The sequence below is a fragment of the Panthera leo genome, chromosome E1, assembly GCF_018350215.1.
Source record: "Panthera leo isolate Ple1 chromosome E1, P.leo_Ple1_pat1.1, whole genome shotgun sequence".
NCBI lineage: Eukaryota > Metazoa > Chordata > Mammalia > Carnivora > Felidae > Panthera > Panthera leo.
In genome coordinates, this window is record NC_056692.1 from 916177 (window position 1) to 939846 (window position 23670).

Genomic DNA, 23670 nt, shown 5'->3' on the forward strand with positions numbered 1-23670 from the left:
CGTAATAAAACCTTTCTCGTGGGTTTGTCGTGCGGCCCAAAGGACCCCATAGCTGCAGCTGACCAAAACTGTCTCCGACGAGCGTGGCAGCACGGCAACTTGGTCGAATCAGCGGGAGCGTGTGGAACCTCCAGAGCGCCCGACCTTTGATCCGACTTGGTTCCAAAATGCTGAGTCTCCGTGTCTGTTCAACGTAGAGGCGCACCTTGGGTCAGGTGTTCATGTCAGGACCACACAGCTCTGGCCAGGCGGCAGAGACTTGCAGAGACACGGCCGCTGAGAGCCCACCCCTGTGGGCGGGTAGGCAGGCCATGTGCCACTCATAACGTGGAGCTCTGTTCTGTGTGTGCCGGTGTCCCGTGGCCCTCGAGGGTCCGTGACTGCTGCCCTGGAGAGAGGAAGGGCCCCGTTATTCCTCTCCAGGGGTTACCTGATGGCAGAGTTCTGGGGGGGCCTTAGCTGTCAGGACCTTAGGTGGCCTTTCACTTACCCACCCACCCGTCCATCCACCCGTCCATATATCCATCCATCTATATATCCATTCAACCACCCACCCACCCATCATCCCTCCGTATATCCACCGTCCGTAACCTATCCGTCTGTATATCCATCCGCCCATCCACGCAACCACATATCCATCCGGCAGTATACCTATCCACCCATCCATCCAGCCGAATTACTCCAGAAGTTAGCGGCCTGAACAATAAACGGGTGTCTTCCCACGCGGTTTCCGCGGGAGGGGGCCTGGGGGCCGCTCTCCCGCCTGGCTTGGCTCAGTCTCCCTTGGAGTTCTGGTCAGGGTGTGCAGGACCGCAGTCACCTGTCCGTCCACAGCACGGAGGCTTCTCGGTCCTCCGGAGGCGGCCGCGGGCTCCCCCGAGAGGGCAGAGCCGCCCTGGAGGGCGCACGTGCCGTGGCCACGTTCTGTTGGTTGCAGCCGGCCACCAAGTCCAGCCACACTCAGCAGGGGCGGTGAGCCCCGCCTCTCAGAGGCAGGGGCATCACAACTTTTGTGGGTGGATTTTGCACCCATCACCGAGGCACTGGGAGTTTCTGCCACTCTCTCAGCTTCTCCTTCTGCTGGGAAAACTCTGTGTCTCAGGACTGATCCCCTCCCTGGACGCCAGACCCTTTGGTGGTGGGGGGTGGGGGGTGGGGGGTGGGGGGGTGGGTGGCGGTGTGTGCTGTGGTTGTCAAGGGCAACCGTGACAGGCACTGTCCGATTCTGAAATCGGCCTGCTGGTTCCTGCAGCATAGGTGGTGGGAACTGCCTACCGCACGGGGGCAGGTCTGGAGGCGGGGCCGGCTGAGGTGGGGGCGGGATTTGGTCTAAGGGGGCCGGTCTGGAGGCGGGGCCGGCTGAGGTAGGGGAGGAGTTTGGTCTAAGGGGGCAGGGCTGGGGTTGGGTGGGGCGGGGTCTGTTCTAAGGGGGCAGGTCTGGAGGCGGGACAGGCTGAGGTGGGGGCGGGATTTGGTCTAAGGGGGGCAGGTCTGGAGGCGGGGCCGGCTGAGGTAGGGGCGGGATTTGGTCTAAGGGGGCAGGTCTGGAGGCGGGGCCGGCTGAGGGTGAGGCGGGGTTTGGTCTAAGGGGGCAGGGCTGGGGTGGGGTGGGGCGGGGTCTGGTCTAAGGGGGCAGGTCTGGAGGCGGGGCCGGCTGAGGTGGGGGGGCGGGGTTTGGTCTAAGGGTTAGGGTCTGGAGGCAGGGCTGGCTGGGGTGGGGGCAGGTCTGGAGTCAGGGCGGGCTGAGGCGCAGGGGGAGGGGTTTGGTGTAAGGCCCCAGAAGGGCGCAGGAAGGTGGAATGCAGAGTGCTCGGTGGCTGATGGGGGCCGTGGGCGGAGAGGGAGCCGTCCAGAGAGCCCCAGCAGCAGTCACCTGGTGGTGTGGCTCTCACCCCCAGGGCGGCTTGCCATCAGAACAGCGGGGAGTAAAGCGTGCCCAGACCGACCAGAAGAGTCCGCACGCGAAGGCGTTGGGCTGGGGCTGCTGGAGGAGGGCTGGGTTGTGGGATCTCCTGCTGAGAGCCTGTTGAGAGCCCAGATGGTGTGCTCCGGAATTGATCCATTCCTTGCTTCCTTCAACCAGCGGGTGCGTGTTGAGGACCTGCTGTGTGCTGGGCACTTTGCTACGCCTTGGGTATACGGGGATGAACGAGACGGAACCCAGCTAGCCTTCGGGGGTTGAGAGCCCGGGACTTGGGGAGAGGCAAAAAACGGGACACGGGGCTCAACTGCCCTGTCTGCGCCCCAGGGGTGGCGGTTTCTCCAAACTCCTCCTCCGGGAAGTCTGCCGGGACCTGCCTGGCGCCACGTGCAGGCTCAACTGCGTCCTCCCCACTCCCACTCGCCCCCTGTGTGCGTCAGCCTTGTCCCCGTCCGTCCCTGTGACACTGACCCTTCACTTGAGGACACAGGTGTTTGCAGGTAAAAGCCGCCTAGAGAGGAACCCGGGACGACCGGGCCCTCAGAAGTGGCCTTTTCCAGCATCAGGGCCAAGGGTGACCTCGGTGCCTGCAGGTGCGACCTTCACACTCCCAGCAGTGACCGCCCTGGCTTCTGTAGCAAAATCCAGTTTCCCATCAGAACGTTTGACTGTCACGGTCTCCATCTCGAATTTCTGTCCCTGTGGGTCTTCACGCTGGTCGACAGCACCCCCGGTCCCCGGGATGGCCGGTCCGTCAGCTCTCCTTCCCGGGGCTGAGTGCGGCAGAGATCCTTGTAGAAAAGAAAACTTGTTCTCAGCTTTATGGGTGGAACGCGCACACAAATCCCCCCGGTAGAGACTCCTGTCGTCGGCCAGCAACTTTTACTGTGAGGGGTTGCCCTCTAAACGTACGAGCCAGTAGGAGTGTGTTCTGAGGTTTGGTGAAGACTGGTCAGACCGGGTCAAGAGGTCAGGGGAGACGTCACCCCAGGTCGTCCCTGGCTGAGCGAAGCGAGGGCTGTTCTGCCACCACGGTCTCGGAGCCAGGACGCCTGAGGCTCAGGAGGGTCAGGACCCGCCCGCTGCCCGTGGCTGGACGGCCTGCCAACCTCCGGATCGGTCACCGTCCCCGCAGCCCCGGCCGACCACCGCCCCTTTCCTTCCTCTGCCTCTGTGTCACCCCGCAGGTGACCTGTCACAGAGCCCAGGCACCCCTCTGGCCCCGCCCGGTCTCCGCGAGGAGCCTGCCGGTCATGGCGGGAGCAGGCCTTTCCTTGGCCCCCAAGGGTGGCTCTCCTCAGGAGGCTCCGTGGAGCAGGGCTTGCGCCCACGTTGGGTGCGTGCTGATTCAGCTGGGGTTTGTAAGCCGGGGACTTGTACGCCGTTCCCAGTTTGGGGTCCTGGGCAAACGGCCTCTCTCTGGAAACGGCTGTCTGCTCACCATCTGCCAACCACTGCCAGGCTGGGCCCTCCCTGGTCAGCCTGTAGACTGGGTGGCCTTGGGGCGGGAAGCATCCCGAAGCCCGTCGGAGCCCACGGCCTTCCTGGCATAAGAGGGAGACTGAGGGCCAGGGAGGGGCGGCCCCCGGTGCAGGGCCGTCTGGATGGGGCATCTGTCCGGTGGGGGGCTCTGGAGAGTAAATGTCTGCGGGGCACCGCGAGGCCCGGGGGCTGGACTGGGGCCCGTGTCGGATGGGATCCCGGCCTCCCAGACGCCGCGTCCTGATGCCCTAAACCTGTGAATCTGTGACCTCAGCTGCGGTTGAATTGAGGTTCTTGAGGCGGGGAGATTATCCGGAATTGTTTGGACGGGCCCCAGGTTATCCCAAGGATCTTCCCGACTGGGGGCCTGAGGGCGTGTGTCAGAGAAGGTGTGATAAGGGAAGCAGAGGTGTGTGTGTGTGTGCGTGTGTGTGTGTGTGTGTGCGCGCGCGCCCATGTGCATGTGTGTGTACGTGTGCACCTGTGTGTGTGCGCAGACACATGAGTAAGACTGAGACCAGGAGAGAGGGAATGAGACGTGGAGATTCTCCGCGGCCGCCGCGATGGCAGAGGCGGCCTGGGGCCAAGGGCGCGGGTGCGTCTGGGCCCCGGGAAGGAGCACAGCAGCTGACGGCCTGATCTCAGACCCTGTGGCTCCAAACCGGGTGAGAAGTTGCTGTTGCTTCTGGTCACCGGGCGGGTGACGTGTTGTGGCAGCCGCAGGAGACAGCACGAGGTACGAACCCCAGCTCTGAGCGTGAGGGGGACCGGGGGCCTTATGCGGTGGGTCCCGGTGGTGATGGTGACGGTGACCTGGGCTCTTCAGGCTGCAGGTGCACATAGCAGTTTTCTCGGTGCCCAAAAGATGGGCCCCTATACTTTTTGGGTAACCAAATCAATCAATAAGTTAAAGAATAAAAACAGCTTAAAAAAAAAAAAAATTAAGTGTCTCTTTTGGCACATAAGGGAACTTGAAAAATCTTCAAGCAAAAGTTTTCATTCGAATGCCACCGTTGAGTCTGACTATTTAAAAATATCTTCCCACTGTGCGTATCCAGATTCGGTCTCTTGGAATGAGAAGCAGATAAGAAAATTAAACAAACAACCGCGTCCCTCGGTGCCTGACAACTCTCATTGGCCTGTCGTCCAGACGGGTCTGATGCGGCCCTTTCCCTCTTGGACAGAATTTCCGTGATCACCGGGGGAAATGCTCTCGGGGTCTGCCCCGGCCTGGACCCGAGGGCGGCCCTTCTGCGTTAACCGCCCGCGTGCCCCCCGCGCCGGAGTCCCGGCTCCCAGAGGCCCGCTCTGGCTCTTGGGCCTCCCGCCTGCTGCGGTCACCCGCGCTCAGTGTGCGCTCCGGGGAAAGCGCGTCCGGTAGGCGGCCGTGGCGGTGAGGACCTGCCGGTGACGTTCTTGGGACTGTGGTCCTCTGGCTCGTCCAGGCGGCGTCTCCGGAATCGGAGTAGAAGGTGATCTTGGGCATAAGGTGAGCCAAGGGGGAAGGGCTGGGGCACTGCCGCGTGGGCTCCCACGTGGGCCTGATCGCACACGGTTCCACGGCTCGGTGCTCAGTATTGAGCACTTCCTGTATGCCAGGCCTGGGGCTTGGCACCGGCACGGCCTTCAAGGAGGCCGTCGCGTGGAGAAAGAAGGCGGGCCGCGGGAGCCACGCAGACAGGTGTGTCACAGAGGGGGACGCCGGCTCTGGTTCCTGGGCAGGACCCGGGCTTTCCCACTCGGCGCAGGAGGACGGGGGGGACACTGTTGTCCGGTGGCTTCGGTGCCACGGGCTGGGCTGCTCCCGTAGCACGTCTGCCTTTCTGTTTTCTCGCTGCGGAGACCGTGCGTCCCTGGGGACGAGGACGCTGTCTTCGGCCCCTTCTCTCCTCTGGCAGGCCGACAGGACCCGGACGGAGAGCCTGGTCTTCCCCCTCTGTCCCTGGTTCCCCAGGGCCGGGCCCTGACATCCCGGGAGGAGCTTCCCTTTGCGTGGGGCTGACGGTTCATGCTCCGGGGCGCTCCCGGGTGCTGGGGTGGAGGCCTTCTTCCCCTCTCCTCCCTCCCTGCTTTGAGGCCAGCATCCTCGCACACCGGGCACCCGGGGCGCCTTTTGGATCATTTCAGTGGGGGCCGTGGCTTCCCTGAAGTGGCCGAGGGGCAGCGCCCTGGAGCCAGCGAGGCCGTGTTCCCTCGGACGTCTATGCTGTGCCCCCCAGATCGCGCGCACCGCCGTGGCCCAGGAGGCGTACGTGGCCTCTCTGCGCTTCCGTGAGACCCCGTGTCACGGCTGCAGAAGGATGAGTCATCCCGCGGCCAAGGGGGACCTGGGAGAACGTCGCGGTCCCCGGGACGGCTGCCCACGGCCTCCAGCCTCCCGCGACCCCCCTGCTTTCCTCTCCCTGGTGTGGCAGGAGGAGCCCAGACACGCAGGGACATTGCCGGGGCTCCGGGTCAGGGCCCGAGAAGGCAGCGTCCTCCTAAGTCACAGAGCCGTCCTGGTCCCCGCCACATGCAGGGCAAGCTCTGGGTCCCCAGTCCCGGCAACAGAGACGCCTTTGTTCTGGGACCAACCCCTCGCTGCCGCCCGCCGCTGACCTCTGCCCCGTCCCTGCGTCCCAGGTGCTGCGCGTGCCGCCCCACGTCTGCACCGCTGTCGGCAGCCTTAAGTCTCGTGTGCACGGGAGACCCCTGATTGTCCCCCAGGACCCTCCTCCAGGCGGGGCTGCGTCCGCCGCCTGGGCTCGTCCTGAGGGAGGACACGCTGCTTCATGTCCCTGCTGCTCTGCTCCGTCCTAGAGGATGGGGACCCGTCACGTCCTATTCTCGAGTTCTCGGTCCTGGCACGGGGACGCTCGCCAGAAATCCCTGGGACACGGGGCTGAGCTGGGGTTTCTGAGACCGTGTCTGGTACGTGGCTCCTCTGTCCCTCAGCCGAGCTCAGGCCCGGAAGGGAGGGGACAGGGTGGGGCAGGACCGTCGGACGAGGCTGACGGAGGCCAGCGGAGGGGCTCCTGGCTTAGCTGCGTCTCGAGAGGGCTTGTGAGGCCCCAGCCCCAGGCCAGACCTTGGGGCCACTCGCCCGAGAGGAGAGCTTTTGTCCGGTGGCCAAGTCCTTGCTGGCAGGGTCCACGACTTGGAGAGAGCCAGAGGCCAGTGGAGAAGGCTGACGGGGGAAAACAAAAGGACCTCTAACCCTGACTCTCTGTCACACGACAGTTTCCAGGGAGGTGGGTGCCTGGTCCGGTCTCAGTGCTGACCCGAGACCGGCTCCCCCACACCAGCCCCTGCCCGGCCCCGGGGCACTCGGGGTGGGGTTCCCCGGCTTGGGCAGAAGCCTCTGAGGGGAGCCGGGAGACATAAGGTGGGGTCTGCTGGGCTGCGCTTCTCTGGGCTGATAAATAGTTGTCCCCGGCCAGCGTGGCTAAAGAGTCGTCAAACCACATAATTCAGAAATCACGCTCCTTAAAGACTCTCCATTTAACGTGCGGTAGAAAACGCTAATCCAGCACACAAGGTGGTGTTTTATTTTTCTAGACGGGGAACATTTTCTCCGGTCACATAACGACCGTCCTTGACATAACGGTGAAGGGCTGTGAATTTAAAGCAGCCTGGGACTCAAGGAGCGTTCTCTGTTATGTGGGGGCGCTGGCCGCGCGGGGATGGCGGGGCGGCTGCTTCCTGGCCGGGCCGTGTCTTCATCGAATTAACTGCTTGCAAAGACCGGAATTTACCAAATGACACTTTAGTGAGTAATTTCTGTTCACACAAACGGCCGAAATTAAACCTCTGTGCCCGTGCTGGGCGGGCTGTCACCCGGGCCGATGACGCGTCAGGGCCGCACCACGGAGTCAGGCGGAGCCAGGGTGCCGCGCGTGGGGGGCGGGGGGCCCCCGCTCTGGAATCAGGAAGGTCACCGCTCAATCCGCAGCTTTCCCGCTCCCTGTCAGGGAGGCCCGGGGCGTGTCACCTGTGCCCCCCAGCCTCAGTCTCCCCATGTGTGAAACGGTCCCGTGGGTGGTGTCCATGGAAGCGTTTGGTTCCCTGCGAAGGTGCAGGTGGGTGTTGGCCAGCCCCCGCCTGAGGGGGCTGGGCCGGACCAGCCCGGGAAGAAGAATTATGGTGACTCGGGAATGAGAAAAGAAGCCGTCCCCCGGCACCTGCCTTTCGCAAAGGCACCTCTGGGCACCCAGGGCCCCTCTGAAGATCGGCTCCACTGGACGCGGCCACACAGCCACTTAATCCACGGGGTCCACGGTCGGTCGGGCTGGTTGCTGGGATGCCGAAGCCGTAGGTGAGACACACAAGCTTTGGCGGCCCTGCCCTTGTGAGGCCGAGGAAACGGCGATAAGAAACGGGGTTTCTGACCCCTGGGCGGCCCCGTGTGGCAGGTGAGACAAGTGGTGAAGACACTCCCCTCCCACCTCCCCTCAGCTCTGGGCTGGCCACATGCCTTCCTGGGGTGTTGACAGACTGCGCACGAGCAGGGACTCTGGAAACACGTTCGGTCTGCTCTCTCGCCACGAGACGCTTCCCCTGCACCCCGGGCTCAGAAATAAACACAGAAGGAATGGACCAGAGCCCAGCTCGGTGGCGAGGACCCAGTTCTGGGCAGAGCGGCCCGGCCCGGCCCGGGCAGCCCCAGCTGACCTGCAGATATGCGGACAGGACCCCCGAGAGGTTTCTGGCAGGTTGTTACGCAGTGGGGCCCGACTGATGCAAGGTGCTTCCGTGGGCGTGGGCTCACCCAGTCTGGGCATAACTTCAGTAATTCTAATTCTCTTTTCCACACGAGGAAACGGGGGCTCAGGGAGAAGAAGTGGCTTCTCGAGGTCACAGCTGGTCAGAGAACTCGGCGTGCGGCTGGGTGTCCCTTCCCTCGTCTGTCAGTGGCTTCTGCACGGGGCACCGGGGGCGGGGGCCCTGGGGCCGAAGGCGGGGGGATGTGTGTCCGCGGGGCTGGCTGGGCTCCACCACCTCCCGGGCGCAGCCAGCGACCGGCCCGTGGCCCGCAGCGCGGCGTTTCCTGTGATCCGGGTTGGTGCCAGGCTGGCCCTGGGCGGAGGCGGGGGGCCGTCTGTCACGCACGCGTTCGCGGGCAGCCGCGCCAGCGACCAAGTGGTACGGCGCTCGTAACGGTGTCGTCCCACAGCGGTGTCACTCGTGTTGTCAGAATGGTGTGATGTCCCACGTGGCGTGGGCCTTCAGAAATGCACGTCCGGCGCCGTGTGAGGCCAGAGCGGGCGTGCCCAGGTCCCGGCTCTGGAAACACGTGGGATTGTTGGTTCCCACTTGAGAAGATGGGAGGGAGTGCGCCGTGGGGCCGACGCACGGGTGCGTGCCGGGCCGCCTGCGATGGCTCGTTCGCCGAGCCGGCTGGCGTCAGGCGTCCTGGCCCTGCAGCGGCAGGGCAGGGGGGGGGGCCACCGCAGAAGTGCCCTCGCCGGGCTCCCCGCTCCCTGTAGGAACAGCCCTGCGGGCTTGGCAGAGGCGCCCCCTCCCTGCGGCTCAGGCCGCCAGCGGTCAGCGCCCTGACGCGGCACACGTTTCCAGCTCTGCCTCCTCCAAGTCGACCTCCGCACGGTGGCCACTTGGGGGTCTCAGGCCAGACACTACACTGACCCTCCCCTGCGTTCTGCTCTGGGCGCTGAGACGGAGGCCCGAGCCCCTGCCCCGGCCTGCGGTGTGATCACGGCTCAGCCGGGAACACAGAACCTGTGCCGGAGGGATGTTCCCTGGGGCCTCCCCGCACGGAAGGAGCCCGAGTCCCTGAGACGGCAGCGGGAAGGTGAGGTGACCCAGGGCAGTGGCTGCAGGGACCCGGGAGGCAGGGCCGCCTGCAGGCCGGAGCCCGAGGGGAAGCACGCGCTCGGCCTCCCTCTCCCCTTCCGACTCCTCCAGCCGGAAGTGAGCTGGGGCGTGCGTCCGAGGAGGGACGCGTACGTGGGGGTCGTGCAGGCGCGAGCTGTCGCCGTGGGGCTGGAAGCCGGTCTGCGTGTCCATCACCAGGAAGGCGGTACACCGCTTATACGTTCACCCGCTAGACGGGTGCTCAGCAGCTCGACTGTGTGCGGACCCTAAGCGCCGGCGGGGACGACGGACTCGTCGCTGGCCATGCTCCGTGGCACCTGTGCCCAAGCTTGCCCTGCTGTGCGTGGCAGGGCCGACCCCGGCTTCCCCGCGCCCGGCGTCCGGCTGCGGGGGCCACTGGAGGGACACCTGCGGTCTCGTTGAGCATCGGGGCTGCCCCCCGGGGGGCCCGCGCCGTGGAGAGGCCGCCACGGGTTCAGGGAGCCGTGCCCTGCGCCCACACCGGCCGGCCGGCCCTCCGTGCGCGTCTGGCCTGACCACGGAAGGCCACGGAGCCCTGGAGGCTGGCGAGCGATTCTTTGTCCCGTGTGAGCGCTGGGTTTGTCGTCACCGTGTCTTCCCTTTTCCTCTTCGTTCTTCCCTCATTTTGCCCAAGTGCCTCCTCAGGAAGCTTTCTCAGAGGAGACGCGGGGCGGTGGAGGTGTGCGGGGCCCGTGTGGGAGCGGCTCCGCGCTCCGTGCCATGGCGAGCTCTGGTCTCGTGTCTGCCTCCCGCGGGTGGCGGCACTTGGCCCCGCTGTCCTGTGAATCTCCGGGCTCGGGGCACACGGGGAGCGGAACACCGGCACGTGGCTCCAGACCCCGCGGTGGCCCTCTGTTTCTGAGCGCAGGGACGGCGGCCTGTCCCCGGGGCGTCCCCGGGCTCTGCGGCGTGAGCACTGCCTGCTCTGTGCGCCGTGTCCCCAGCCCGCGGCTGTCCTGTGACCCTCCTCTGCCTCCGCCTCCCCGTCTGGGCCGCGTGGAGGGGGCACACCGAGGCGGGGGCCGCAGCTGGCAGGGAGGGGGTCATGTCTCACGGGGATCTCGTGTCTTTGCACCACGTCGTAACGCCCGAGTGTCCGTCACCTGAGCGTCTGGGGGTGACTCCGCAGGAACACCGTCCTGTGAGCCCCTCCCCCACTGCCCCCAGAGGGCAGCCCTCGGGGTGGAGGGTGGAGCTTGGGGGGGGTCACAGGGCCTGGAAGATAGAGACGAGATTAGGGTGCCGGGCTCTAGGGGGCTGGCGGGCCGAGGGGACCCTCCCCACGGAGGACCGGGGAGACTGTGCGTGGGCTCTGTGAGCACTGCTGTGTCCCGTCGCTGAGGAGGGCGGGACAGGCACGCAGAACCAGCAGCTGAAGGGCCGCAAGCTGTGGGGGCCGAGCTCTGGGTTGGGGTCCCAGCGGGGTCCCCCAGCATCCGTGTGTCCCTGGGTGGGTCACCGTGGGCTCTCGCTCTGTCCACCGAGTCGCTCTTGTGAAAACCGTGCACACGCTGAGTCTCTGGGGAGGGTCCGGGCGAGCTGGTGGTGATACTCCAGAGAGTTTTCCGTGCTGTGCACGTGCACGCGGTCCTACCTGTCTCGTTGCCCCTCGTGGAGTCCTGCCAGTGATCCCGGGGCAGGACAGCAGGTCCCCCCGAGTCGAGAAAACCGAGACCCGGAGCGGTTAAGGCGCGACCAAGCCCCCGACGGAGCCGCCGAGCCGCGTCTCCGGGGTCACCGCCTGCCCTCCCTGCCCCGCGAGCCTCTCTCCCGAACTGGCGATAGCGCCCGCTTGCTTGGAAACCCCTGGGCGTTAGGCACCTGCTGGCTTTTCACGTTTCCCGCAGATGCTTTGCTGCTGGCTCCACGCGGCTTCATTTCTGGAGCTAAATTCCACACCCAAGGGCACCATCTTCCGGACGTAATTCAGCGTGCCCGGGGCCTCGGGTGCCCTAATAATTCTCACGAGTAATTACAGGGCGTCCCTGCGACCGCAGAGCTCACCCGAGGGGCCGCGGGGCCGCCAACCGGTTGAAGCGCTGCTTGAACTCAAACACGGCGGCTCGGACCTGGTGAGCAGCGTGGGGTCGCCTGGCCCAGTCGTTTCCCTTCCCACGTGGGGCAGGCTCAGGGCAGGGAGCGGCTTGAGAAAAGTCAGCGGCGGCAGGGGTCGGACCGGCACTCGCCCGGGACGCACCGCCCAACTCGTCGCTAGTAGGCTGTCGTGTACCACCCCTGGGGTGACTTCCGCTTTGCGGTCCTCACGGGTGAAGGCAGGGCGGGCGCGGGTTTTCTGTAAGGGGTGCAGTGAGTACCCCAGGCTCTTCAGGCCGTGAGATCCGGGTCGCAGCCGCTCACCTCCGCCCTTGCGGTCCGCAGACAAAACGTAGGTAGATGGGCGTGGCTGTTCCAACAAAGCTTTACTTCTGGAGGGCGGGGGTGGGGGGGGGGGGGGGTGGGGGGGATTGGGTCTGCAGGCCACGGTTTGCCTGCCCCTTGTGTAAAGGTGATGTTTTTTCCAGGATCTCATCTGCTGTCCGTGGAGCATCTGAAAATCCCTCCTTTTGCCAAAAAGCCCCCGACAGGACGGTGACTGGCCAGTCAGGGGTGAGGGGGCTCTGCCACGAGGTCCAGAGTCGATCTGTAAAGTGCCGGGCCGTGCCCCTCGACGGTTCCTTTATTCCGTGGCATGCTTTCCGTGTGTGTGTGCCTGGCCGGCGACAAGGAGGTTGGTGCGGGCAACAGGATGGGGCTCCTGTGTCTGCAGCCCACTGGCCCCTGTGCCTCCCCTCTTAGACCTTGTCCCCCTGGCTGGGAGCCTCCCATTTCCCGTTTGTCCCCAGTGCCGGGCTGGGGCCCCTGGAAGGCAGCCCTCGCCTGTTGCTGCTGTGACCCTGGGCCCCAGGTGGGGCCTTGTGCCGCAAACGTGCTCAGTAAGGGGCTGTTGAGGGAACGGCCAGATGTGTGAGTCCTGACTGGGGCGTCAGGAGCCTGGAGCCAGGGGCCAACCTTCTGGATGGAAGAGGGGTGCCGTGCAGAGGTGACACCTGGGGACGGAAAATCATCAGGTCTGCTGCTGAAAACGCCTTTGCCCAAAGCACCTGTTCCCCGGGTTGTGGAGGGACGAGGAGGCCCCTGTGCCATATGGACACATCGGCCAGGGACCGGGAGAGGAACCCTGGCCTGACACACCCGCCCCTCCTATCCCAGCACTCCAGAAGGAGCCGGACAGGCAGGCACACAAGTAGCAGGGGAATCTTAGCCTGTGTGGGTCCAGTCGTGTCCCTGCTCCCAATAACCTACGTGCTGGGGTCCTGACCTCAGTCTCTCAGCCCGTGACCCGATTTGGAAAGAGGTCTTGACAGATAATCGCGTTAAAATGAGGCTTTCAGGCTGGAGCCTGATCCAATATGACCAGCCTCCTTTAAAAAAAAAAAAAAAAAAAGTAATAATAATAAAGAGGAAACTGGGACAGAAGGTGCAGAGGGAAGAGGCTCCTGGGAGGGGGAGGGGGACGGTGCCTACAAGCTGGGGGAGGGGCAGGGGGAGGGGCAGGGGGAGGGGCCTGGAGCAGACCCGCCCCCTCCAGCCTCCGGAACCCGAGACACGGAGATGCCACCGCTCTGCAGCCGTGCAGTCCGCGGAGCTGTTCGGACAGCCCTGGGGTCCTGCACCCCGACACGGAGCCCAGACGGGGCTCCCCTTCCTCCCGCACCCTGTTTCCGGTGTCCCCGGCTGCGTGGCGTGGTCCGTGGATGCTCACGCGCACGTGTTACCGCTTCGGAAAAGGGAAAACCTGGCGCCCGTCCCCGGCTCCCGGCCAGGAGGAAACGGCAGGTAGACCAACCCGTCCGGAGCCAGTCACAGGAGGACGGAGCGTGTGGAGAGGTGCCCTCCGGGTTCTGGGCACCACGCGATTGAGGACCGGCAGGGGGCCTTGGCTGCGTGTCCAGCACGGAGCACAGGTTCCCGCCGCGTTCATCCTGACGCACACGCACGGCAGGCTCCGGGTAACGAGGCCACCGGCACCGTGATCACGGAACAGGGCTGTTTGTGCCTGTTGTCTGTCTGCTTTTCTCAGTCCACAGGGCACATCCCACCGGACTCGGCCGGTGGGCAAACCCCGCCACGGAGTCACGGGGCCGCGTTCTCTCTCGGGGCACGCGGCCAACTCGGGTTTTACCATTTTTCTCTGTGGTTATGCAAAATGCGTGCTTCCGACGGGAAAACAACAGACGGGCTGTATTCAAGGCAGCCGAATGAACTCCTTCAGTTGTCCCTCCGTTTCCACTTCATCCCAGCAAACGGCTGTGTGTTTTCACCTTCTTCCTGCTGTAAACCACTGTACTTTTCCCACCCCGTGACCGTCTTTAGCCTGACGCCTCGCGCTCTCCTTCTTGTCCTGTAGCTTTTAGCCTGGAGACCGTGCAGCAGCTGTGCAGGTGGCACCCCTCTGCTGGGACCCAGCGCAGCGCCACCTGCTTCTCCAGCCCCGGCTCTGGCAGACCCTGGGGGGAAAGGGTCTCAGCTCCTCCCGGAACAGACGGAAGCCAGAAGCGGAGGGGGGGGCTCCCCACCCTTCAGGAGCCTCCGCTGCTCCTGGTTCTGTGCCCCAGGCCACGTGCGGGAGCTACATGGAGGGCAGCTGGGGGTGTGGAGCCCAGGGGCTGGGACCCCAGCAGGGCGCTGCGGCCGTGGCTTCACGGGGTGACACGAACGGGACAGATGCCAGCTGTGTGGATGGACAGAGGGATGGGCTGTGGATGTGCCTTCTCCTCACCGGCCAAAGCTTTTCTTCTCGAACCAGGGAGCCTGGAACCCCCTTCCTTCCCGATTCACTGGCGGAGGCCCCGGCTTGGCGTGTATTTCAGTCACAGGGATATTAATTTCACTGGGTTCTCAGGCCATGATGCTCCATGAATCCTGCCTTTCCCGAGCTAATGGGGCAGCATAAATAACTCCGGGCAACGCAGTCACTGGGCAGCCCCCAAGTCCGGCCGGAGTTAATCAATCCTTGGCCGACGCGTCGCTGGTCAGGGGTTGTGTCCGTTTGGGGCTAATGCCATCGGAGCAGAGGCCGCTGCAGAGAGCCTGCTGCCCTCTGGTCAGAGGGCGGCGGCCCGGGAAGTTAGGGCTCTGGCCTGATATCCCCTGTGACCCAGAGACAGACGGAAGTTCAGCCGGCTCCCCGGGTGAGCTGGGGCCGCCCCAACCCTCCCTCCAGGACCCCAGCCACCCTCCCTCAGCCTGAGAGTGGGTCCCCACCAGCAGCTTGCCCCCCGTCTCTCACCCCTGCGGCCAGTTGTTGTCCCCGTCTCTCACCCCTGCGTCAACTCTTGCCCCCGTCTCTCACCCTTGTGTCAACTCTTGACCCCTGTCTTTCACTCCTGCGTCAACTCATGACCCCCGTCTCTCGCCCCTGTGTCAACTCTTGACCCCCGTCTCTTGCCCCTGTGTCAACTCTTGCCCCCTGTCTCTCATCCCTGCGTCAAGTCTTTACCCCTGTCTCTCACCCCTGTGGCAGCTCTTGCCCCCTGTCTCTCACCCCTGCGTCAACTCTTGACCCCTGTGTCAACTCTTGACCCCCATCTCTCACCCCTGTGTCAGCTCTTGACCCCCGTCTCTCACCCCTGCGGCAGCTCTTGATCTCTGTCTCTCACCCCTGCGTCAATTCTTGCCCCCTGTCTCTCGCCCCTGCGTCAACTCTTGCCCCCGCCTCTCGCTGGCTCTGATTCTTAGTTTCCACATCGCTGGGGGGCCTGGCCCTGCCCAGCCACGGGGCTTCTTCAAAGGGCTCTAGGCGTGAGCACGAGTGAGTCTTAGACCGGGGCCTGGCCCGTCGGAAGTGGTCCTGCCCTTGGGGACCTCATCTGTCCCGTGCTCGGGAAGCACCCATCCCTGGTGCCCTGGCCTCCCACCCAGTACCCCAGGGGCGGGACTCAGGCCCGTCAGGACTGTGGCTCCACCTGGGGTTCTCCGGGTCCTTGCAGGTGTCAGCCCTCAGCTCCTCAGATGCTCCCGGATGGGCCCCCCCCCCCCACCCGCCTTGCTGCTAGATTGGGTCACCTGTCAAGTGTCTGCTAAGCCCAGTGCTGGGGGCACCCTGACGGCAGTGGAGAGAGGGTCCAGGCGCCCGGGGGCACAGGGCCCTCCTCGCTGGTGTCTGATTCACAGTCTACAAGCTCCCTGGCCCCTCCTTGAGACCCCGTTGAGCCTGTTTCAGGGCCCGGGGAGACCGGCGGGGGGAGCCCTCCCCACACCACCGGGGAAGCCGGTGCGGCTTGCAGGGCAGACTCGGTGTGCACGGACGCACGCGGTTAGGGCGGCGGGACCGTCTCGCAGCTGCCAGCTTATCCGGCCTCCCCGGCCTCGAGCGCTGTGCTCCCGGCCCTGCCCCTCGGCCCACTGGCCGCTCCCCACAGAGGCTGAGCTCAGGCCGCTTGCTGGGGGCGGGGGCAGCAGGGCGCCTGGGCCACCGGTCCCTCCTCCCCCCGGGCTCTGAGTGGGAGCAGGAAGTCTGCGCCTCCAACACGTATTTATTTTAGAAGTCATTGGGACAAACCCAACTCCCAGAGATCCGGGCTCAATTTATTAAGCTTAGATGATTAATTATAGGCTAATTAAATATCTGATCAAATTAATCCTAAGGTGTTTAAACATTGTTTTGCAAAGAATGTTTGCTCATTAATTAGAATGGCTAAATGCGGAATTAAGCAAGGTGGGGGGGTTGCGGAGGGACGAGTGGGGCTTGTCCCTCGGAAGCTCTTCCCTGGAGTCCCCCCTCTCTGTGTCCCCATCTGCCAATCTGTGCAGGGAGGAGTGAGCCTTCAGGGAGCCTGGGAAGGACTGGGGTGAGGACACGGGGTCCCGTGAATGTGTGATGAGGCGCGCCTCCGTGGGAACTGAGGAGAAGGGGCGGGGCTCCGGGAGGTCAAAGGGAAGGGATGACGTTCAAAGGAAGATGAAAAAGACCAAATGTTTGGTAGCAGGTGTTTGCTGGGCTGTCCGGAAATGATGGGGCGCAGGGGACCCTGATCAGACGGGCCAGCTGGGCTCCTCCCGTCCCCCCGCCTCGTTCAGAGTATGACGTCGTCATCCCCAGAGATAGCGCTCTTCCTGAATTTTTCTAAACTTTTAGGCAGTTCGGGGGAGGTCAGTGTTTCTTTCCGAGTTTTTTGGGCCTTGGTTGTTTTCAGCTCAAAATGATCTGCACGCCGCCTTGGCCCATCTTGGGCTATTTGTTCAGGGCCCCGGCAGTGGTCTGGGCAGAGCAGAGAGCAGGGGACACTGGGTCAAGGTCAAACCTGGGTCCAGGGGCGGTGGGACGGGAGCCTGGAGGTGAGGGTGTCGAGTGCAGATGGCACTCACCAGCCTTGTTGGGGGTCCTGGGGGCAGAGACGGGGTGGTAGCTGGAGGGAGGTGGATCGGGAAGTGACAGGCCGTTTTAGGACAGAAATCACGGAGCGCGTCTACGCTGCCGGCAGAGACAGTGGGGCCCTGGTGAGCAGGGGCGTGTGCGGGCTCCTTTCTACCGATTGCGACCACTTCCAGGTGTATTTCTTCTGCTCTCAGGGTCCCGGGGCCTCTCACCGCCCTGGCCGGCGGCTCTCCCCGGGGGTGAGGTCACCTGTGGAGCCCCGGACCTGCCCCACCTGCTGGGGGGGCCCCGCAGGCACAGCTGCTCCGGTGACCACAGCCCATCGGAAGAGCTGTAGTCCTCGCTGGGTTCCCCCCACTTCTGCACCGCAGGCTGTGGGACCCTGGGCCGGTCACTTCTCTAGCTCCGGGGGACACCAGCTTCCCCCCAGGGCGGAGCGTCTCTGCACCCCTTTTGTGAACTAGCCTCTCGACTCCACCCACAGCCCCGCCTTCCGGGCAGGTGTTCCCACTCTTCTCCAGCCCCGACGTCTGTCCCTCCCTCCCGGTCCCGTGTAGGTCCTGTCCCCCAGGGCCTCCCCCCATCCAGAACGGGGTCAGCTGGCCTTCTCCCCCGCTTCAGCCTCTCCTCACCTGGCAGGGCCCCTGGGCCCCCCGGAGCAGGGCTCCACCAGTCTCCACGTGCCCCACGGGGCCTGGGGCCCACGGGCGGTCAGAGCCGCAGACGCTCCCGGGGGCAGGGCAGCCGGACCCCCCGCTAGAGTCCGGGCCGCCCCCGTTCCTCTGGCACCCGCCCACCCACCGCTCTGCTCTGCATTTGGGTCACCGAAGGGATGAGGAGGTTCGGCTTGCTTTGTGACAGTTAGACCAAAATGGAGTGAGGGCAGCGCAGGATTCCCTGTCCCCTACCCAACCTGGCAGCCCCACAAGATCTCCATGCCCAGAAGCTTCAAGTTACTTAAAACAAATGCACACGTAACTCCCTTGGTTGTAGGTGTTTGAAATCTCTAGTTCGGGCTTGAAAGAAGAGATTTCTTACAGGAAAGCAGTGTGATGTGGTGAAGAGAACTTCGGGTCTGGGATCATATCGGAGCTCATTTGGAAATTTCTACTCTGCCGTTTCTTAGCCACGAGCATGTTAGGCAATGTATCTGTCCATCCGTCTGTCAAATGCGGGCATCAGCGGTAGCTGGCGAGGTGGGGCGAGGTGGGGCGAGGTGGTGACTCGGCTCGCGCCGAGCTGCCTCGGCAGCGGGAATGGCGCTTCCCAGGAGCCGTCCTGTGCTCTGCTTGGATCCCAGGGAGGAGTAACTGTTCTGGCTAATTGGAGCAGAACAAAAGTCCTCCCCCCCACGCGGCAGAGAGCAGCCAGGGAGCGGATGGGGGCGGGCAGGTTCCAGAGGAGGCTTGGCGGCTGTCTGCAGGGGAGCCCACGGGAGGCCCGGGAGGCACCGACTGTCACCAGGGCGGCCGCAGGAGGGAGAACAAGAAGAATGTCCGGGTGCAGAGTGTGGGGTTCTCCTTCCCCACTTGTCCTTGGGCCTCAGTGAAATCGTAGTCAAACGCATCTTGTTTTTCTTTCAAAGAGAGATCGTTGGCAATTAATTCTCTGGTCTTTGCCAGTTTCTTAAATCAAGAGCCACTCTTGCAGATGCTTGGTACTATTTCACCACTGTCATTGAGACCCGCTGAACCACCACTGCCCTGAAATGCTCAGAGGCAGAAAGCGTTCTATCCGAAAACACCTTCAACTGCCCGTGTGTGCCGGCGTCGTGACGGAAGAATTTTCCTCTGCCCTTCAGGCTTCTTCCAGCTGGTCTGAGCGTCAGAGCAACGTGAGACGGACTGACAGGAGTGAGTCGGACAAAAGTTTGATTACACGTGTGCCTCCTGCTTATACCCGAGAGACCGAGGAAAACGGTAACTCCGGGAAATGGCCAAAGCCGTCACCTTAAATACCATCTTCGGCTAAAGACAGAGGTTGGGGGTAGGGAGTCGGTTATGGCAGGTTGCCAGGGAAGCACAGTGAACAAGGGTGAGGCTGTCATGCAGATCTGAGTCCATGCCTCCTGCCCTGATTAGAGTTTCCCGGGGTTTGGAGTCACCCCTTCTTCCCAGCACAGCCAGGGGGACACCCTTACAAACTGAGATTCCCTCATACGTGGAAATGGCTCTTACAGAAGGGAAGCTTCGTGCGGGCTCTCGGAGCTGCTCTTGTGTCTGCATTTTCTTAAAAACCGGCAGCTTAAGATAATCAATATGCCGGAGAGGCAGACCCTGGGGTGGCAGAATTTGCTCCCCTGCACTGGTCATCACACAGCTGCGGGCAGCTCTGAAGCCTTTGTGAACCAGGACGCATCTCCTCAGAGTGAAGACTCGATCAGACAACGTGGGGGCCGGGGGCCGGAGGCCTGGGGTGGGGCCCCCGCTCTGCCGCTGCGGGGAGTTCTCGTGATTTGTTCAACGGGCAGGATGAAGTAAGGGGTGTGAAAGCACGCTCACAGCTACCTGGAAAATAATGCGGTAGCATTCAACCATTTAGAACAGAGAAGAGCTTGATGGAAGGATTCTTCCACAGGGTGACACGTAAGTAAGAGACGAATCAGCACCGGTAAAGTAGCTTCAAAACGAGGAACAAAAATAAATTCCTCTTATCATCTCACTGACAATTAATGAACGGTAATTAACGAACACCCAAGCAGGTTCCTAAGCAGACTTAAGGTAGTTCAACTCGATCTCGTCTGGACATTCTGGTTAATTCATTCAGGCAAGATAAAATGAACTGGGGGCAGGGAGACGATGCGGGAACCTTGGTATAGATTGTGGACAAAGGAATCGGCAAAAATCCACGAACGAGGGTTTAAGAAGCATGCGGGCTGTGCGTGAGCTTCAATGGTCTTCCTGGGTTCAAACGATAGCTAGAAGATACAATGAAAACATCCATTGATAACAGAAACGGGACGAGTATTTCTGACCTTGCCGCACACCGTTTGCGTCCGGCGTGGCGATGTTTGCTTGGCCCCCGCCAGGAACCGAGCTCACCCGCACCCCACGTCCCACACCCCAATCCCGACCTCGCCACGGCGGCTTGCTGTACGTGTGCGTCTCGGGAGGGTGCTTCCCGCCAGTTTCCCAGGTGGTGCCCGGCCCCGCGACGTCCACTGCCCTGATGACCGGCGGGGCTACGCGTTTTCCCAGCGCTGCTGACACAGCGGGGGCCCCGCGCGTGGACAGCCTGCCTGGACGCCGTGCTTACCGTCCGCGGGGTCGTCGCATCCCCCTCTTACCAACGGTAACGAGCCCTCGCTTGGCACAGCCATCGACCCTCCGTCCGCCCCAGCTGGCAGCGACCCCCACCCCCCGCGTCTCCTCCTGTCGTGCGGGAGTTTTCTCTTTGTTCTCGCTGCCACCCGCCCGTGTTTCCCTCTGCGGTTTCTTGCTTTGCTTCAAAGCTGGGAGCGGTCTTTCTTCACGAGGATGATAAATATTTCATCTTGTGCTAACTTTTCTATCTTTTGTAAAAGAGATTTAGCTCTTTGAGGCATCTGCTTTGGCGTTGGGGGCGGGGGGACTAGATTAGAATTCTTCCGTGCTACCCAGTTTCCCGACATCATGCATGTTTAATTATTTTTTAATTATTATTTTATAAAGCGTTCTAACGTCGAACAGGTGAGGCCTTCTGTCTCGCTCTTTTTAGCCCTCAAATGTCCTCTGAAACCGTCATCTGTTTGCTTCTCCAGAATCCACCGCGTCCAGAAAAATACCGTTGGGACCGATCCGAGGGCAGCTGTGTTTGCAAGCTAAACTAAACCAGTGACCCGTTCTCCCCACGGCTTGTGTGCTCGTCTTGGGAAAGACCTCGTCTCTCACCTTGCCCTCGCCCCACAGGGTGCAATTCTCTTCACGAAGGTCGGGCATATGCTCTGTTTATTCCTAAGTAACCGTTGTTTGCACCGGAAGCCCCGGCGGATGCCCTCCGAGACCGGTGGGCTCCACGTCGCGGCCCCTCCCCCCCCACAGCCCCTCCCTGGGTCGGCCCGGGCGCCCAGTTCTCGGGTCCGGGCCCCGCTTTCCTTCTGCACGCAAGCGTGCGTCTACACCCCGGGTGTGCACAGCCGGGCCAGCGGCTTCCCGGGAGCCCCGGAGGCCTCTGCAGGCCCCCCCGCCTCTGCAGAACCTGGCCATCACCCCCCACAAAATTATCGCTGCGGTTCCCCAAGCGACCCGCTCTGTCCGGGTGACCTGGCCGGGGCAGCTCAGCCACGGGGTCAGGGCCCTCAACCCCCGGGGTCGGCAAGGAGCCTCCGGGCCCCACGCAGAGCCAGACTCAGACCCTCCAAACCCCGGGCAGGGATGGGTGCACGGAGCCCCTGCAGGGAGCCAGGAGCGGGGGGCCCCGCCCTCAGAGCAGCTACCCCATGCCTGCAGGCACCGGGGGCTCCAGGCTGGGCTCTGAGACCCCCTCACTCCTGCATTCCGGGAGCTGCGTGTGTGCACGTGTGCGTGTATGTGTGTTTGCGTGTGTGTCCGTGTGTGCTCCTGTGCACGTGTACACATGCGTGTGCTTGGGTGCCCGTGTGTACCTGTGTGCAACTTGTGTGCATGTGCATACGCGTGTGTGCTTGTGTGCATGTGCGTGTGTGTGCGTGCACGCGTGTACCTGGGTTCCTCTTACCCTTCCCCCTTCGTGCCGCACGCAGTCCTGGTCGTGTCCCGTGTCCTGGCGTCTGTGGGGCCTGCCCTCGGGCCTCAACCGTTAACTGAGCTCGTTGTCCGCGTCCCTCCGTCCGCAGGACCGTTCACGGGGCCCGAGGGCCCCGGGGGAGGGGTCCTGCAGACAAAGGAACCACCGCCGGCCGGACGGCGCTTCACGGTGTGCGACATGCCTCTGCACACACTTGTCTGTGCGCTTCCCTCCCACAGAGGGACGGTCTCCGCTCAAGCTGATCTTAACCCGGAAACACACCATCCCTGCTTCCCGTGCAAAGCCCCACCTGCCAAATGCGCCCCGATCTTTGTAGGTTCTCCCAAAGATGCGGGACGCGCGGGGAGAGACCGCGTGCGCAGGGTGTGCTTTGCCGGCAGTGCTGCGGGAGCGGGTGTCCTGGGGTGGACCTCATCCGCTCGGGCTGAGGGACAGCCTCCCCTCACCGGGGAGGGGCTCTCCGGGGGTCTCGTCCCGAGCGGAAACCCTGGCCCGCCACGTGGCGCCAAGCAGCTGTGTTTCTCCCGTGCAGGACGGGGACGGGGACGTGGGGTCCAGGCTTGGTATCCCCGCAGAGCGAGCTGCACGTTCACGGGGCTCCCGCGGGTCTGCGGTGCCTGGCGAGGGGGCAGGAGAATCTTCCAGCGGGTCAGGCTCCCCACCCCCTGCCGGCCAGGCCGCCGTCCCCTCCAGGCCAGCCCCACACCGCCTCCTGCCTGGCAGGTGCTTCTTGGTGACACGGCGCCTGTCGCCTGCATGGCTCTGCGGAAGGGCCCCTGTGTCCCGCTCACCGTGTCTGGGGTCATCGTGGGCTCTGCAGTTAGTCTGTCCCCACGGCTCCTGCCCTCACGTGTCACCCACATTGCTTCCTGGTCAGGTACCCTGCTCCCTGTTCTTCTCTTGTTCTGGGACCGTCCTGCCTCGCGGCCCTGAGTCCTGACCCGGGACAGCGGCTGCGTCTGGACTCGGACTCGGGCCAGGAGTGGACGTGGGGGTCTGTCCTCTGTGTGGAGACTGTGCTCGCTGCTCCTTCCTTCCTCTGCTTCTTCTTAGCCTCACACCTGCCCGCCCCTCACCTGGGCGTTTAAACACATGCACCTAATCTCTTCTCTCATTCGTAGCCACTCGGTCCTTTTGTTCCCGCTCTACTGGGGCTCGATAAACGGGGCACGTTGCAGGCGTACGTTTCGGTCAGCCTGCCGCGCACTCGCCCACGAAGCCGTCAGCAGTTAGGACAGTGAACACACGCGGTCACCGGGAAGCTCCCTGCTGCCTCGTCCCCGCCTCCAGCTGACCGCCGACCTGCCTTCTTTGACTGCGGATGGTCCGTGTTTTCTGGGGTTTTGTAAGCGGAATCCTGCCGTGCCCTCTCTTCCTTCCCTCTGGCTTGAACCCCCCGCGTGGCCTCCAGTCTCAGTACCCGGCCGAATCGTACTCCATCCCGTGGACACAACTGGTTTATCCCCTCACCTGTTGGTGAACGCTCAGGTTGTTTCTAGTTCGGGGCGATGGCAAATAAAGCAGGTGTGAGCGTTCACCTGTGAGTCATTGTAAAGCCACGGTTTTGCATTTTTCTCGGGTACAGACTGAGGGGGGTGGAGTGGCGGGATTTTATGGCAGGTGTACGTTTAACGTTCTTCGTAATTGGAGTTTTTACTGAGGTGATTATAGGCCCACACGCGGTTTTAAGAAATAACGGAGAGATCCTGTGTGTTTTTACCCACTTTCCTCCCGTGGTGACGTTCTGTAAAGCTGAACTGTGACATCGCGGTCAGGACGCCGACACGGATTCGGTCCGCGTGTCGGGTCTCCCGCGGCTGCCCGTCCCGATCTGTGCGTGTGCGTGTCATGCGTGCAGACTCGCCCGTCCAGTACCCCGGTGGCCAGCCCGGATGTGGTGTGTCCGTCCCAGAGACGACCCCCTGCTGCTCCGGCCACACGCCCCCCTCGTGCCCTCGCCCCCGTTCGTGACCCCGCGCCATCACCCGCCGGCTCTTGACTTCTGAAGTCTTGTCACTTGCGAGTGTTGTACGAGTGGTTCCGCACAGCACGCGCCCTCGGGGCCCGGCTCCTTCCCCGGGGAGCCCTCTAGGCGCCGCGTGCCTCGGTCCTCGGCTCCCGGTTGTGGCCGAGCGGCGCCCGCGCCGGGGGTGCCCCTGACCCTGCGTCCGTCCGAGGACATCCAGCTCGATCCCAGTGTGTGGCTCCTGTGAGTCAAGCGTCCGTGAACGGGTGTGCACAGAGTTTCTGTGGACCGTTTTCATTTCTCTGGGACGAAAGTCTAAGCGTGCGCTCGCTGGGGAGCCTAACAGCAGGAGCCGCCGAGCCGCTTTGTAGAGTCACGGCCCGCTTT

At 63.3% G+C, this 23670-nt stretch overlaps 1 long non-coding RNA gene across 2 annotated transcripts in view; it reads left to right on the forward strand.

Annotated features, from left to right (window-relative positions):
- The window catches only part of LOC122206480, a 42781-nt gene extending 19410 nt beyond the window's left edge, over positions 1 to 23371 (forward strand). For both annotated transcript variants that reach the window (XR_006196475.1, XR_006196476.1), the window contains 2 exons: positions 20353 to 20521; positions 22439 to 23371. This is a non-coding gene — a long non-coding RNA (uncharacterized LOC122206480). The remainder of the gene's footprint in view (positions 1 to 20352; positions 20522 to 22438) is intronic.
- Positions 23372 to 23670: the final 299 nt, after the last annotated feature.